This window comes from Gobio gobio, assembly GCF_949357685.1.
Source record: "Gobio gobio genome assembly, chromosome: 13".
Classification (NCBI taxonomy): Eukaryota; Metazoa; Chordata; class Actinopteri; order Cypriniformes; family Gobionidae; genus Gobio; species Gobio gobio.
Window position 1 is genome coordinate 6,914,528 of NC_137106.1, and position 18,741 is coordinate 6,933,268.

At 42.0% G+C, this 18,741-nt stretch overlaps 1 long non-coding RNA gene across 1 annotated transcript; it reads left to right on the forward strand.

Annotated features, from left to right (window-relative positions):
* The first annotated feature begins 10,251 nt into the window (after positions 1 to 10,251).
* Positions 10,252 to 17,982, forward strand: LOC307135960. Its single transcript, XR_013817729.1, has 3 exons — positions 10,252 to 10,406; positions 14,893 to 15,072; positions 16,363 to 17,982. It is a non-coding gene; the product is annotated as an uncharacterized lncRNA (long non-coding RNA).
* Positions 17,983 to 18,741: the final 759 nt, after the last annotated feature.

Sequence of the window (18,741 nt, forward strand, 5' to 3'; positions counted from 1 at the left end):
TGTGGGGGGACCATCATCTTTCGTGGCACATCAACTGCCTGGAGATGATGGCAGTCTTCAATGCTTTGAAGTTCTTCCTCCCGGACCTGAGGGGCCATCATGTGTTGGTCCGTACGGACAACACATCGGTGGTTTCCTATGTAAATCGTCAGGGGGGTCTGCGTTCGCGCCCACTGTGCAAGCTAGCGCACCAGATCCTCCTGTGGTCTCTGGGGAAGTTACTCTCCTTGAGAGCAATCTTTATCCCGGGGGCCCAGAATATTGGAGCGGACATCCTGTCGAGACAGGGGCTGAGGCCAGGGGAATGGAGACTTCACCCCGAGGTGGTGAAGCTCATTTGGGAGATTTACGGCCAGGCGGAAGTGGATCTGTTTGCGTCTCAGAATACGACGCACTGTCCACTCTGGTTCTCGTTGACACATCCAGCTCCTCTGGGACTGGATGCCATGGTACAGACGTGGCCGAGGCGGCGTCTGTACGCATTTCCCCCAGTTGTTCTGCTCCAGGGAGTTCTGGAGAAAGTTCGCCGGGAGGGGATAAGTCTACTGCTAGTAGCTCCTTACTGGCCGAGCCGGATTTGGTTCTCGAACCTGGTAACACTGCTCGATGGCTCACCTTGGAAGATTCCGATAAGGAGGGATCTTCTATCTCAGGCGGAGGGCTCAATATTTCACCCCCGCCCAGAAATGTGGAACCTATGGGTTTGGCCGCTGAGGGGGCTGAGCTCATAGAGTCTGGTCTCTCTACTGAGGTAGTGGAGACCATTCTTAGCTCCAGAGCTCCATCCACGAGGAGACTATATGCCCTGAAGTGGAGGTTGTTCACTTCTTGGTGTCAAGAACGACATTTAGATCCAGTCAACTGCCCTGTTGGTTCAGTGCTAGATTTTTTACAAGAGCGATTCTCCTCTGGGTTGACCCCTGCTACACTAAAGGTGTATGTTTCATCTATTTCTGCTTACCATGCCCATGTGGATGGTATTACTGTGGGGAGAGACCCGTTGGTAACTCGTTTCCTTCGTGGCACTAAGAGGCTGAGGCCTGCGGTGCGCACTAGAGTTCCTACTTGGGATTTGGCTATAGTGTTGGAAGGTTTATCTTCGGCTCCGTTCGAGCCACTTAACATCATCTCAGAAAAGTTTCTCACTCTGAAAACCATCTTCCTTCTTGCCATCTCTTCTATTAAGAGAGTAGGAGACCTTCAGGCCTTATCAATATCCCCTTCGTGCTTGGAGTTTGCACCAGGGATGGTTAAAGCTTTCCTTTACCCTAGATTAGGGTATGTTCCGAAGGTGTTAACCAATGTTCCACGGCCTATAGTGCTGCAGGCTCTCTGTCCTCCTCCATTTGTTAATCCAGACCAGGAAAGATTGAACCTTATATGTCCAGTGCGAGCACTGGATGCTTATGTCCACAGAGCTGCCCTGTGGAGGAAAGCGGATCAATTGTTTGTTTGTTTTGGACCTCAGAACAGGGGTCTCCCTGCGTCCAAACATACAATGAGCAAGTGGATAGTCGAGGCTATCTCACTGGCTTATGGGTCTTCTGATCAGCAGTGTCCCTTAGCTGTCAAAGCCCACTCTACTAGGAGTATGGCGGCCTCTAAGGCCTTAGTATCGGGGGTTTCCCTCAAAGAAGTCTGCGATGCGGCCGGTTGGTCCTCGCCTCTTACGTTTGTGAGATACTATGATCTTGACCTGGAATGTGCTCCAGGTTCTTCAGTGCTCCTGTCTTGAATGTGCCACAGTTTCACACGACAGGCATTTGGTATTATGGCGTTTTGGTATTTCGTTCCCAAAGCTGTCCCTAGTGGACGCAGTGTGAAGTTCCCTCGAAAGGGAACGTCTCAGGTTATGACTATAACCATAGTTCCCTGAGAAGGGAACGAAACACTGCGTCCCTTTGCCATACTCCCTGCATCCCTGTGATCCCTTGCTTCGGCAGTTTAGCTGAAGTGCGATCGGACCGGATGTATATTTATCCTTTCCTGGACGTGACGTCACCCGCCCGTGACGCTCACTCTCGCCATTGGCTGAGTTGACATACGTGCATCAGACGCTATCACGCTGTGGGCGTTCCCAAAGCTGTCCCTAGTGGACGCAGTGTTTCGTTCCCTTCTCAGGGAACTATGGTTATAGTCATAACCTGAGACGATTCCCATGTGAAACATCAGATCACATGAGAAACACATGTAAATTCCCATGCGAAACATATGAGATCACATGAGAAACACATGTAAATTCCCATGTGAAACATGAGATCACATGAGAAACACATGTAAATTCCCATGTGAAACACAAGATCATATGAGAAACACATGTAAATTCCCTTATGCACTCCATGAGATCACAATGAAAACACATGTAAATTCCCGTGTGAAACATATGAGATCACATGAGAAACACATGTAAATTCCCATGTGAAACACAAGATCATATGAGAAACACATGTAAATTCCCTTATGCACTCCATGAGATCACATGAGAAACACATGTAAATTCCCATGCGAAACATGAGATCACATGAGAAACACATGTAAATTCCCATGTGAAACACAAGATCATATGAGAAACACATGTAAATTCCCTTATGCACTCCATGAGATCACATGAGAAACACATGTAAATTCCCATGTGAAACATGAGATCACATGAGAAACACATGTAAATTCCCATGTGAAACATGAGATCACATGAGAAACACATGTAAATTCCCATGTGAAACATGAGATCACATGAGAAACACATGTAAATTCCCATGTGAAACACAAGATCATATGAGAAACACATGTAAATTCCCTTATGCACTCCATGAGATCACAATGAAAACACATGTAAATTCCCGTGTGAAACATATGAGATCACATGAGAAACACATGTAAATTCCCATGTGAAACATCAGATCACATGAGAAACACATGTAAATTCCCATGTGAAACATCAGATCACATGAGAAACACATGTAAATTGCCATGTGAAACATCAGATCACATGAGAAACACATGTAAATTCCCATGCGAAACATATGAGATCACATGAGAAACACATGTAAATTCCCATGTGAAACATCAGATCACATGAGAAACACATGTAAATTCCCATGTGAAACATCAGATCACATGAGAAACACATGTAAATTCCCATGTGAAACATGAGATCACATGAGAAACACATGTAAATTCCCATGTGAAACACAAGATCATATGAGAAACACATGTAAATTCCCTTATGCACTCCATGAGATCACATGATAAACACATGTAAATTCCCATGTGAAACATCAGATCACATGAGAAACACATGTAAATTCCCATGTGAAACATGAGATCACATGAGAAACACATGTAAATTCCCATGTGAAACACAAGATCATATGAGAAACACATGTAAATTGCCATGTGAAACATGAGATCACATGAGAAACACATGTAAATTCCCATGTGAAACATCAGATCACATGAGAAACACATGTAAATTGCCATGTGAAACATGAGATCACATGAGAAACACATGTAAATTCCCATGTGAAACATCAGATCACATGAGAAACACATGTAAATTCCCATGTGAAACATCAGATCACATGAGAAACACATGTAAATTGCCATGTGAAACATGAGATCACATGAGAAACACGTAAATTCCCATGTGAAACATCAGATCACATGAGAAACACATGTAAATTCCCATGTGAAACATCAGATCACATGAGAAACACATGTAAATTGCCATGTGAAACATGAGATCACATTAGAAACACATGTAAATTCCCATGTGAAACATCAGATCACATGAGAAACACATGTAAATTGCCATGTGAAACATGAGATCACATGAGAAACACATGTAAATTGCCATGTGAAACATCAGATCACATGAGAAACACATGTAAATTGCCATGTGAAACATCAGATCACATGAGAAACACATGTAAATTGCCATGTGAAACATGAGATCACATGAGAAACACATGTAAATTGCCATGTGAAACATGAGATCACATGAGAAACACATGTAAATTCCCATGTGAAACATCAGATCACATGAGAAACACATGTAAATTGCCATGTGAAACATGAGATCACATGAGAAACACATGTAAATTCCCATGTGAAACATCAGATCACATGAGAAACACATGTAAATTCCCATGTGAAACATCAGATCACATGAGAAACACATGTAAATTGCCATGTGAAACATGAGATCACATGAGAAACACATGTAAATTCCCATGTGAAACATCAGATCACATGAGAAACACATGTAAATTGCCATGTGAAACATCAGATCACATGAGAAACACATGTAAATTCCCATGCGAAACATATGAGATCACATGAGAAACACATGTAAATTCCCATGCGAAACATATGAGATCACATGAGAAACACATGATAAATTCCCATGTGAAACATGAGATCACATGAGAAACACATGTAAATTCCCATGTGAAACATGAGATCACATGTAAAACGTAAATTCCCAAGTAAAAGCCATGTGATCACATGAGAAAAACTTGTAAATTCCCATGTGAAACATGAGATCACATGAGAAACACATGTAAATTCCCATGTGAAACACATGAGATCACATGTAAAACACTATGACCACATGATGATAAACACATGTAAATTCCCATGTGAAACATAAGATCACATGTGAAACAGGTGCATTCCCATGCAAAACACATGAAATCACATGTAAAACACCTACGATCACATGATGTGAAACACTTGTAAATTTCCATGTGAAACAAGAGATTTCGTGTTTAAACACGATATCACATATAAACATATAAAAAACATATAAATTCCCAAGTAAAACCGATGTGATCACATGTTAAACGTAAATTTCCATCCAAAACATGTACAATTCTAATGTGAAACATGACATCACATGTAAAACACATACGATCACATGATATGAAACGTAAAATTCCCATGTGACACCCATAAGATCACACGTGAAACACGAGATCACATGAGAAATGCAGATAAATTCCCATGTGAAACCTATGAGATCATCACATGTGAAACACGTATAATCCCATGTGAAACCCATCAACAAATCTATGTTAAGCATATGCACCCCATGTAAACCTGTAATTTCATATGAAACCCATGTAAAATTGTAAAACATCTCACTGACCCCAAACTTTTGAACAGTAATGTATATATTTAGTAGGATTCATTAAAGAAAGACAAAATTAATAAAGTGATTTATACTCATTTACTCACCATCACGTCGTTCCAAATCTCTGATTTTCTTTCTTCTGTGGATCCTTTTCAAGACCGATCACACTTTTCTTCTCCACACAACAAAAATGAACAGGAAAAGATGTTGCCGAGCTCCTAAAATGACAAAAAAGCAGCATGAAAGCAGTTCATATGAAGTCGTATGATAGCTTTATGTGAGAAAAAGACCCAAATTTAAGTCCTTATTTGATGAAATGCTTTCCCCAGTAGTTTAAAAATCTCATTCACATTCAAACGTATTTAAATATAGCGTGAGAAGACTCATCAGATGTGACATCAGTAACTGACCTAGATAAAAAGCACTAAATAGCTGACTAATATAATATTAAAGAGCATCATTGTAGTTGAGGTTGAGGGTGGTTCATTGTGAACTCAGGCTCAGGTCATGAGGTGACCGTGTGTTGGGAGCGTGTGAGTGGGCATGTAGATGTTTGTGGATGTGGTCATGATTAAGCATGTGTCCAATGAGTGAGCTTTACAAAAAAAGACCATGGTAACCATAGCTACCGCCAAAACATCATAGTTACTACAGTTTTATTTTATTTTACAGTATTGTTTTATTGCAAAACCGCAAATTTAGTCACTGAAACAACAAAAAGTATGTTGGATAATTATGGTTAACTGTTTTTACTACCACCATATAAACTCGATACATATTTGATTCTGATATTGTGATGCTTGCTGGAACCTACAAATCTACAGCACAGTATTTTCTGCATTACAAATGAAAATCACCCTATTTCAAGAATAATAATATGTTTAAATATTCTGCACATCCAGTACTACCGTACAGGGAGGTAAATGAAGAGAAGCTGCTGCTGCTGCTGAGATGGACCAAAATGAAGCAACGCTGCCCTCTGTTGAGTAAAGAAAACAATACACTGATCATGCAGAGTCCTCCAATACAAACAACTGACATGTATATATAAAAAAAATATATTAGGTTATATTTGTCTATTCAAAAGGTTAATTGGACTTGAATATGTTTGAATGTCAGATACAAATTATGCATGACCTACTACTTGAATAAATACTTCTCGGTATCAAACTGTATACTCAGTAAGAATGTGTTGACCTTCAGAAGGAGGATGGAGGGAGGGAGGGAGAGCGGGAGGGAGAGGGAGAGAGGGATTGATGGATGATGGATGAATGGAGGGAGAGAGAGAGGGATGGATGAATGGAGAGGGGGATTGATGGATGATGAATGGATGGAAGGAGGGATGGAGGGATAGATTGAGAGGGATTGATGGATGATGGATGGATGGAGGGAGGGATGGATGGAGGGATAGATGGAGAGGGAGAGAGGGATTGATGGATGGAGGGAAGGAAAAAAAGAGGGAAGGAGGGATGGGTAGATGGTTGGAGGGAAGAAAAGAAGGAGGGATAGGTGGAGAGAGGGCTGGATGGAGGGAGGAAGGGAGGGATGAAAGAGGATTGGATGGAGGGAAGGAAAAAGGGAGGGATAGATGGAGAGAGGGATTGATGGATGGATGTTGGAGGAAGGGAGAGAGGGACGGAAGGAAAGAGGGATGGATGGTTGGAGGGAAGGAAAGAAAGAGGGAAGGAGGGATGGGTGGATGTTTGGAGGGAAGGAAAGGAGGGATAGGTGGAGAGATGGCTGGATGGATGGAGGGAGGGAGAGAGGGATGAAAGGTTGGAGGGAAGGAAAGGTTTGTATGGATGGAGGGAAGGAAAGAAAGAGGGAAGGAGGGATGGGTGAATGGTTGGAGGGAAGAAAAGAAGGAGGGATAGGTGGAGAGAGGGCTGGATGGAGGGAGGGAGAGAGGGATGAAAGGTTGGAGGGAAGGAAAGAGGTTTGTATGGATGGAGGGAAGGAAAAAAAGAGGGAAGGAGGGATGGGTGGATGGTTGGAGGGAAGGAAAGAAGGAGGGATAGGTGGAGAGAGGGCTGGATGGAGGGAGGGAGAGAGGGATGAAAGGTTGGAGGGAAGGAAAGAGGTTTGTATGGATGGAGGGAAGGAAAAAAAGAGGGAAGGAGGGATGGGTGGATGGTTGGAGGGAAGGAAAGAAGGAGGGATAGGTGGAGAGAGGGCTGGATGGAGGGAGGAAGGGAGGGATGAAAGAGGATTGGATGGAGGGAAGGAAAAAGGGAGGGATAGATGGAGAGAGGGATTGATGGATGGATGTTGGAGGAAGGGAGAGAGGGACGGAAGGAAAGAGGGATTGATGGTTGGAGGGAAGGGAAGAAAGAGGGAAGGAGGGATGGGTGGATGTTTGGAGGGAAGGAAAGGAGGGATAGGTGGAGAGATGGCTGGATGGATGGAGGGAGGGAGAGAGGGAGGGAGAGGGATGGATGGATGGAGAGGGAGAGAGGGATTGATGGATGAATGGAGGGAGAGAGAGAGAGGGATGGATGAATGGAGAGGGGGATTGATGGATGATGAATGGATGGAAGGAGGGATGGAGGGATAGATTGAGAGGGAGAGAGGGATTGATGGATGATGGAGGGAGGGATGGATGGAGGGATAGATGGAGAGGGAGAGAGGGATTGATGGATGGAGGGGAGGAAAAAAGAGGGAAGGAGGGATGGGTAGATGGTTGGAGGGAAGAAAGGAAGGAGGGATAGGTGGAGAGAGGGCTGGATGGAGGGAGGAAGGGAGGGATGAAAGAGGATTGGATGGATGGAGGGAAGGAAAAAGGGAGGGATAGATGGAGAGAGGGATTGATGGATGGATGTTGGAGGAAGGGAGAGAGGGACGGAAGGAAAGAGGGATGGATGGTTGGAGGGAAGGAAAGAAAGAGGGAAGGAGGGATGGGTGGATGTTTGGAGGGAAGGAAAGGTTTGTATGGATGGAGGGAAGGAAAGAAAGAGGGAAGGAGGGATGGGTGAATGGTTGGAGGGAAGAAAAGAAGGAGGGATAGGTGGAGAGAGGGCTGGATGGAGGGAGGGAGAGAGGGATGAAAGGTTGGAGGGAAGGAAAGAGGTTTGTATGGATGGAGGGAAGGAAAAAAAGAGGGAAGGAGGGATGGGTGGATGGTTGGAGGGAAGGAAAGAAGGAGGGATAGGTGGAGAGAGGGCTGGACGGATGGAGGGAGGGATGAAAGGTTGGAGGGGGAAAGAAAGAGGATTGGATGGATGGAGGGAAGGAAACATGGAGGGATAGATGGAGAGAGGGTTGGATGGTTGGAGGAAGGAAAGAAAGAGGGAAGGAGGGATGGGTGGATGGTTGGAGGGAAGGAAAGAAGGAGGGATAGGTGGAGAGAGGGCTGGATGGAGGGAGGGAGGAAGAGAGGTGTGAAAGGTTGGAGGGAAGGAAAGAGGGAGGGAGGGATTGATAGATGGAGAGAAGGATTGATGGATGGTTGGAGGGAAGGAAGGAAAGAAGGAGGGATAGGTGGAGAGAGGGCTGGATGGATGGATGGAGGGAGGGAGGGAAGGAAAGAGGATTGATTGGATGGATGGAGGGAAGGAAAAAGGGATGGATGGAGAGAGAGAGGGATGGAAAGAGGGTGGATGGATGGAGAGGGATGGATGGAGTGAGAGATGGAGGGAGAGAGGGATGGATGGTTTGTTTGATGTATATGTCGATGCTAAATGTTTCAACAATATGCATCCACCACATGATTTCTCTATCGAAATTCTTGCGATGTAAGTGAATCTTAAGTGTCTTTAAAACGGTTTATGAGTGGGCGAACCCTACACCGCCAATGCAAGACATCCACAGAAACACCAACAGCTCCAACCAATCTAAAAATACTACACCACATAAAACATGAGCCTCCAAAACGCAGAAAACTCCTGAAATTCAAAGTCAAACCCTGAATGTTAAAAATGTTACAATTGCCTACTGTGAAAATACTGCATCTGTAAACCTAAAACGTTGGTGGTAACATTAAATTCTATCAACATCATATTTTTGACATGACTAAATCAATTTAAAGGGTTAGTTCACCCAAAAATGAAAATTCTGTCATTAATTACTCACCCTCATGTCGTTGGACACCCGTAAGACCTCCGTTCATCTTCAGAACACAAATGAAGATATTTTAGTGTAAAGCTGATGCTGAGAAAGGCTTCAGACAGGCCTCCATTGGCATTCAGTACATTTACACTCACAAGACCCATAAAAGGCACTTAAAACGTCGTTACAAAGTCCATCTCACCACAGTGGCTCTACAATAATTTTACGATGCGACGACAATAGTTTTTGTGCGCAAAAAAAAATCTAAATAACACCTTTATCCAACTTGTTCTTGTCTTCCGTGTGTGCCTCCACGACGCATGCGTGAGAATATGACGCAGATCCAGCGTTCGGGAATCCATGAAATGCTCACTTTAACCCCATTTTGAGCACTACGCCGAGACCTAAAGCACGATCAATGTAGAATTCAACAGCTTAGACACGCGTGTCTTCCTCTGCTCGTAAACAAATCGCTTCTGGGTCATGTGTCCGAACGGCGGATCTGCGTCATATTCTCGCGCATGCGTCGTGGAGACACACACGGAAGACAAGAACAAGTTGGATAAAGGTGTTATTTTCATTTTTTTTGCGCACAAAAACTATTGTCGTCGCATCGTAAGATTATTGTAGAGCCACTGTGGTGAGATGGACTTTGTAACGACGTTTTAAGTGCCTTTTATGGATCTTGGAAGTGTAAATGTACTGAATGCCAATGGAGGCCTGTCTGAAGCCTTTCTCAGCATCAGCTTTCAACTAAAATATCTTCATTTGTGTTCCGAATATGAACGGAGGTCTGACGGGTGTCCAACGACATGAGGGTGAGTAATTAATGACAGAATTTTCATTTTTGGGTGAACTAACCCTTTAACTATCCAGCACAAAACAGTTGTTTTAACATTTAGAGTTCCCTACAGTGGAGAAGAGAATCCTCCATCCCAGGACTCATCCGTCAAGCGTTATCAAGGAGCTGTCAGGTGAGAATGCAGGAGGAAGGCAGTCGGTGCGGGGTGAGCATGGTCCCGGGTCACTCCCTCACACACATGACTTATGATCACGTCCAGCAGACAAACAACGGACTTACACTCGTTCAATCATGTGTTTTAACCAAACAGCCCATTTGCAGACGGCGAGCGGGACGAGCACGAGTGAGAGACGGCTGGTCGAATGTGAGAAACCTCGTTAACTTCCTCACACTCCTCAACCCGTGAGACGGAAGAAGATCATCTGTGTGAGTAGATCCGACTTTACATTCTTCATTGTGTTGAGCTCCTTGGACAGATTTACTGTATCTATAATGCGAAGCAATGTGTCTGAACTGCTCATTGTATTCTGTATGACAGGGGTTTTCAAACTTTATGATGCCAAGGACCCCCAAATATGATGAACCTTTATGAGAGACCCTCTTCCTCAAATTCCTTCTATTTTATGTACAAAGAAACATTTAAACTGTTAATAAATAGTAAGTGTGACATTATAAAATCAACATATTGTTTCCCACCTTAAATTGGCTATTAATGTTGGATGTATAAACCCAAAGAAGAACATTTTCAGTTAAAAAGTATTTGTATAAGCAACTTTCACAATAAATGTATGCAAGCAGCTTATACTGTGTTAAGAAAACTGCCTTACAACCAGTGTTGCCAACTCTCGCGAGACAAATAAGCAACCGCAGCTTCAAAAACAAGCCCAATATTAATATTAGGGCTGTCAAAAGATTAATCGCGATTAATCGCATCCAAAATAAAAGTTTGTGTTTACATAATATATGTGTGTGTACTCTGTTAATTATTATTTATATATAAATACACACACAATCATGTATATATTTAAGAAAAAAATATTATTTTTATATATAAAACATTTATATTTATATATATATTATAGATTATATAAATGTATATACAGTATATACATGCAAATATTTCTTAAATATATGCATGCTTGTGTGTGTATTTATATATAAATAATAATTAACAGAGTACACACACATATATATTATACTATATAGCCACATATTTATAATAAAATAAATTCGAACCATACCTACTGTTATTATTAGTATACTTTTTTTTTTTTTTATAATAGCCTGTCATTTTAAATACATTACAAAAATATTTTTTAAATTAAATTAGGTGCCTCTCCTCCCTGTTTCCTCTCCATCTCTGTACATCTCTTCTGGTGCCATTGTTTGTAAAAATGTATACGTCTATTTAAGTCTACTAACTATCATTACGTGCATTTATAACGTCACATACCTGCATGTTGAACGTGATTTTTCTTCAGTGAGGGGGAGAAGGAGGCGGGATTATATGAGGACGGAATGGCTATTAGCTGTGAGAAGACAGTGTTAGTCAATGTATTGGACACAACAGTGACCATAAATGTAAAGAAACGAAGTTGTTTGTTATATTTTCCTAACAAGCAACCACATTTTTTAAAATAAGCCCAAAAAACAGCAACCCGCGACTCGTGATATTTTGACGCGACTTGCCAAAAAAGAAGCCCAAAGTCGCGTGTTATACGCGGACTTGGCAACTATGCTTTCAACCCCAGTGAGCGAGATAAAGGGGACTATAGTGAGAAAAACTAAACTAAACTAAACTAAGATACAAAGCAAACATATACTACAATTCAGGAATGTATACGGCAAGAAAGGAGAGAAACATTTAGAAATTAAACCGTTAGAATATTCGGTAGACTTTATCCATTTTTGCTTTGTCTTTTTATTCTCTGAAATTTTCTGGAGACACCTTAGCACCATCGGGAGGACCCCTGGGGGTCCCCGGACCCCAGTTTGAAAACCCCTGCTATATGACATTGTATGATGCCGACATCTGTAACTCGGTCACTTGAAATGTAGAAATAGTCAGAAAGTTGTTTGATTTCTACAAACAATTCATGTTTCTTTCAAAAGTATGTTCAAAAGTTTGTTTATGCTCCATAATGCATTTATGCATCCTCCATGGGACGCCTACTTCACTATATCACAATTAAAGCTGCGCTATGTAACTTTTTTTTTTTTCCAGTAAAATATCCAAAAACCACTAGGCCAGTGTTATATATTCTGTTCAGTTGAGTACTTACAATATCCCAAATGTTTCTGACTATTTGTAAATCGTGAGAAATTGCTATTTTCTCCAAGGAACCGGGACGTGTGAGGGAGTCGCCTGTTAATGGCGTCATATCTACGTTCCTCTCGGTTTCTGGTTTTATTTTGCAGAAACGCTTTACTCTCACTGCAGTGTGAACAAGTGTCATAGCAGCCGCTGAGAGAACACACAGAGTAACGTCATAACATCATTAACACACTCAGATGTGTCTAATATGATCAACAGAGCTGCGTTACCTCACACTCATGACCGGAAAAGAGGAAGTGGCGCCGGCGACTGTGGCATAATAAAAGTCCCGAGGCGTGTGCATAGACCAGGGGTGTCCAAAGTCAGTCCTGGAGGGCCACTGTCCTGCAGAGTTTAGCTCCGACTTGCTTCAACACACCTGCCTTTCTAGTTTCTAGTCATAGTTATACATAATAAAGGCTAGATGTCTCGTCTGCGCTGCTGGCCAATGGAGGTCGACGTCCGCATCTGGCGGCCATCTTGTCACAGTCAGCTCGCTCACTCGTAACATTGTGTTTTAATGGTGCGTGTACTTTTTAAATAATCATAACTTGCTCAATTTTCTACCAATTTTCAAACTGTTTGGTTAGTTATAAACATCAGAGATGTAGTTATGACACTGCATACTTATGAATAATTATTCATAATTTGTTCAAGCATACATAATTATAGCCACGTTAATAACGTTTGTAAGAAACCAAACCATTTGTAAATCCGTCAAGATTTCAGCGAGATAAGAGTATTTGTGTTCATGCAGATCACTCGCCTTACATCAGGTACCCGCCAGAAAGCTTGCCTGTGACAAGATGGCCGCCGGTGATGACGTTAGAGACTCCGCTGTAAGACATCTAGCCTTTATTCTGTATAGGCTATCTATGTTTCTAGTATGCCTAGTAAGACCTTGATTAAACTGGTTCAGGTGTGTTTAATTGGGGTTGGAGCTAAACTCTGCAGGACAGTGGCCCTCCAGGAGAAGGATTGGACACCCCTGGCATAGACTGTAAAAAAATATGGACGTAGTGTCCGTGACGTCACCCATAGGATTCTGAAGAGCAGTTTTGAACTGTAAAGTAGCGTCGAGCTGGTCGTCCCCATCTTGGCAGCGCATCATCGCGCGTCACACCCGGATAAAAGAAAATGGGCAAAGAGGCGGGACGTGGGCGGAGCTGAAGTGACGCGATCACTAACAGACAGCAGACAAACGGCAATCCACCTGTCACTCAAAGTGGCCACGCCCTTAATTATGTAGAACTTTAAGGCTTTATATAATGTAAACAAATGAGTCATAAAAAAATTCACCCCCCTCACAGTCGTCATGAAGAGCAAAATTAGCCGTATAGACCAAAACCACAATTTGTCCCAGACTGTAAACATGTGTTCTTCTGCTGTAAAGTTGGGCATTTTAACATGAGCTCAATGAGATTCTGCTCCTTCTGGAGTCTCTAGTGGTCAGTCCATGAATTGCAGTTAAAGTCACTTCCGTATTGGCTTCAAGAGAAACTGCGAGATTTTGCCGCTTGCTTTTTATATCACATATTTTAGTGTTATCATAAATTAGGTATCATTCGAAAGCTTACAAACTCAAAATTCATCCTGTGAAAACCATTTTGAAATTGAATATTGTGTAACCATAGAAACTGTACTCTAAATTCTTTTAGCGGGCACCTTCCCTATTGGCCGTCGTCACGTTTCATCATTTATAATCAAAATCTTTTTAAATCTCGACAAAACCCATCGTTGCAAAAGGTCTGAGTCTCAAGGTTCCATATTTTATGATAGAAGTGATATTTGGACAGACATTTTGGTACAGCGCATTAATAAAATCTCATGGGAACTTTAATTTTTGTGATATCAACTACAAATTTGAAACACAACTTGATTAGACATATGGGTTTGATTTTATAGTAAAAACATTTTTGTAAAATATATATTTTAAAAATAAAAAAAATATTTAGTACAGTACATTTAAACTTGCATAACTTTTTCATACTTTCATTTTTTTTTTTATAATCTGCTGAGTGTCTTTAAAACAGGACCAAACTTAGATCTTAGGTCCAAAACATTCTTGAGTTACAACCATTTAGTTTGGATAGTGCATTTTCAAAAAATCCATTCTCAATGGTCCATTCTCCAAAAAAAATGGGGGGGGGGGGGGGGGGCAGTTAAAGGGTTAAGTGTTATATAGGGTGACCATATTTTGATTACCGAAAACCAGGACACTCAGCCCGGCAATGAGATACTCAAATTTTACTCAAAGATTCTGTATTAATTTCAATACATTTAAAGTATGCCCCCTCTGTTTGGATAGACAATTGTTATATTAGGGCCAGGACAGGACTTGTCCTGGGAAAACAGGACGCTTGGTCACCCTAGTGTTATGAAAATCTCAAACAGCTTTTAGCTCTGCTTGAAATATTAATGAAGACATTCCAAGCATTTCTGGTCTGATTCACTGACCTTGAATTTCACATCTGAGTCATATTTGAAAGACGATGATGAATGACCACTGCATCCTGATTCCTGAGGAGAAAATCTGTTCAAATATCATGTCATCTTATTAAAGAAATGCTTGTGTTTTACTCATTCAAATGTCTACAGTGAACTAGTGTTCTGATCGACAGACCATGCGACCGGTGTCACAGTACGTTGTGATGTTTTTCTGGAGTGCTGTCTGTGTGAGACCGCAGGACCCTTCGTCACTGAAGTCCAGCAGCGACGCTAACACAGCATCACCACAATGCTTCATTCAGATTGGAGATGTCCCATTCCTTAAATGCGGTAAGGAAATGCATCGGTTATACGTTTTTAATACTATACATACACAATACTTTTTTTTCATATATCCATATATATGTATATACACACACACACCGATCAGGTATAACATTATATTAGAGGTGAATAACACTGATGATCTCTTCATCTCCTGTTAGTGGGTGGGATATATTCGGCGGCAAGTGAACATTTTGTCCACAAAGTTGATGTGTTAGAAGCAGGAAAAATGGGCAAGCGTAAGGATTTGAGCGAGTTTGACAAGGGCCAAATTGTGACGGCTAGACGACTGGGTCAGAGCATCTCCAAAACTGCAGCTCTTGTGGGGTGTTCCTGGTCTGCAGTGGTCAGTCTCTATCAAAAGTGCTCCAAGGAAGGAACAGTGGAGAACCGGCGACAGGGTCATGGGCGGCCGAGGCTCATTGATGCACGTGGGGAGCGAAGGCTGGCCCGTGTGGTCCGATCAAACAGACGAGCTACTGGAGCTCAAACTGCTCAAGACGTTCTGGTTCTGATAGAAAGGTGTCCAGTCAGACCACTCAGGGTGCCCATGCTGACCCCTGTCCACCACCGGAAGAGCCAACAGTGGCACCTGAGCATCAGAACTGGACCACGGAGCAATGGAAGAAGGTGGCCTGGTCTGATGAATCTCGTGGATGGCCGGGTGTGTGTGCGTGGCTTACCTGGGGAACACATGGCACCAGGTGCACTATGGGAAGAAGGCGTGGCGGCGGAGGCAGTGAAGCTTTGGGCAATGTTCTGCTGGGAAACCTTGGGTCCTCCATCCATGTGGATGTTACTTTGACACGTCCCACCTACCTAAGCATTGTTGAGACCATTTTCACCCTTTCATGGAAACGGTATTCCCTGGTGGCTGTGGCTCTTTCAGCAGATAATGCACCGCCACAAAGCACAAATGCTTCAGGAATGGTTTGAGGAGCACAACAACGAGTTTGAGACGTTGACTTGGCCTCCAAATTCCCCAGATCTCAATCCAATCGAGCATCTGTGGGATGTGCTGAACAAACAAGTCCGATCCATGGAGGCCCCACCACGCAACTTACAGGACTTAAAGGATCTGCTGCTAACATCTTGGTGCCAGATACCACAGCACACCTTCAGGGGTCTAGTGGAGTCCATGTCCTGACGGGTCAGGGCTGTTTTGGCAGCATTAGTCATAATGTTATGCCTGATCGGTGTATATCCCTATTAACGACTCATTACAATTCAAAACACAAGTATTTTTAATTCTGTATAGAAGTATTAAGAACAAATGAACTGTGTTTACACACACAGATTCATCTGTAGATGACACCACCCCATTGTCATCGAGTGCAGTTACTGAATCAGATCCCACTACCGTCTTTACCACAGTCACCGATCCAACGTCTACAACTGTGGACTCAAATACAGCGGCACCAGCAACAATCACACCTAGAGTCCATCCATCTCCACATTCACCAGACGAGACGAAGTTCACGGCCGAAACTCCAACACAGAAGCCCGTGATAGTGGCTGAAACCGCGCATAAAAACCATGAAGCCAGACGAAACGCGCCTGAATCTACGAACTGCCTCTCTTTCTGGATGGGTTTAGACACAGAGGTGTATCTGTTAGTGGTGTGCGGCGTCCAGATGGTGATTATGGCAACACTGAGCGTCTGCCTGTATAAACAGTGTAAGAAACAACCAGCGGAGAACCTACATCTAACCAGGCTAATCTCAGTCCCCAATCCAGCATTCTCCAACCCATAGGAAAGAACATAAAGAGTGGAGGAACGTACCTTGGTAACACTTTAGAATAATGGTCATTGGTTAACATTGGTTAATGTATTAACTAACCATGAGCAGTACATTTGTTACTGTATTTGTTAATCTTTGTTAACGTTAGTTAATATAAATCCAGCTGTTCATGGTTTGTTCATGTTAGTTCACAGTGCATTAACCATTGTTAACAAGATTTTAATAATGCGTTAGTAAATGTCGAAATTAACATTAACAAAGATTAATAAACGCTTTATAAGTGCAGTTCATTATTAGTTAATGTTAACTAATGACCATTATTCTAAAGTGTTCTATTTACCTGTATAATAAATGCTGTTATTTTGAACTTTATATTCATCAAAACATCCTGAAAAAAAGATTCTTTCCACAGAAATATGAACTGTTTTAGCATTAATAATAATCATAAATGTTTCTTCAGCAGTAAATCATCATATTAGAATGATTTCTGAAGGATCACGTGACACTGAAGACTGGAGTAATGATGATCAATTCAGTTTTGATCACAGGAATCCACTCACCTAAAGCATTATTAGGAACACCTGTTCAATTTCTCATTAATGCAATTATCTAATCAACCAATCACATGGCAGTTGCTTCAATGCATTTAGGGGTGTGGTCCTGGTCAAGACAATCTCCTGAACTCCAAACTGAATGTCAGAATGGGAAAGAAAGGTGATTTAAGCAATTTTGAGCATGGCATGGTTGTTGGTGCCAGACGGGCCGGTCTGAGTATTTCACAATCTGCTCAGTTACTGGGATTTTCACGCACAAACATTTCTAGGGTTTACAAAGAATGGTGTGAAAAGTGCAGTTCTTTATTAGTTAATGTTAACTAATGACCATTATTCTAAAGTGTTACCCGTACCTTTCTCAGCCGCACGAGGCCTGGCGGACAGTAGGCGCTGCTGTGAGCGGACGTTCATTTTGTATTTATTCAGCTAAAGCTATTTTTCCCACATAATATTGCTAAATAATTTCATTGTATATTCCAAAACCTTGCCTGCACAACAGCTGGATGTGAAGCTCCGCTATTCAAAGAGCTATATTTGTGCATTTGCAAAATTGATTATTGATTTTAAGCATAAGTGTGCTCAACCATGACCAGATTAAAATATCAATAAATATGAACTACACGTTTGGATATGGCCCATTAATTGAAATCCGTAATTGAAAGAACACAGAATAACGAGGTGATTTAAAACACACACACACACACACACACACACACACACACACACACACACACACACACACACACACACACACACACACACACACACACACACACACACACACACACACACACACACACACACACACACACACACACACACACACTGCAGAATTATTAGGCACTTTGATTTTCTGATCATATTTTTTTTCCAGGCACATTTGACCAATTCCAAACCACAGTAATCCTAATAACTACTATTGATTTAGTATTTAATAATGTATAAGTGATATATAATTGTTCATGAAGGCTGGAAATGAAAATCACCTTATATTCAGGTGTGCAGAATTATTAGGCATGTTTTCTTTTACAGATAAATTGAGCCAAAAAAGAGATTTAACTCAGACTGAAAAGTCAAAAAGTATTAAATGCCCATGAGAAGGATGCAATACTAATGCAATACTAGACATTGCAGTTAAGGCGTGACCATTGGACAGTGAAATGCTCGTTGGGTCAGCAGGATCTGACAAAAACAGGTGGTGAAGAAAAGACACCTGTTAACTGCAAAAGAATTAAGAATTAAGGTGAAGAATTAAGGGTGAAACCATCAGGAACCCTTTAGTCTCCAGCGCCACCATTTTCCAGAGCTGAACCTACCTGGAGTCTCCAGAAGTGCAAGGTGTCAGGATCTCAGAGACTTCAGTTAGGTAAAGAATCCTA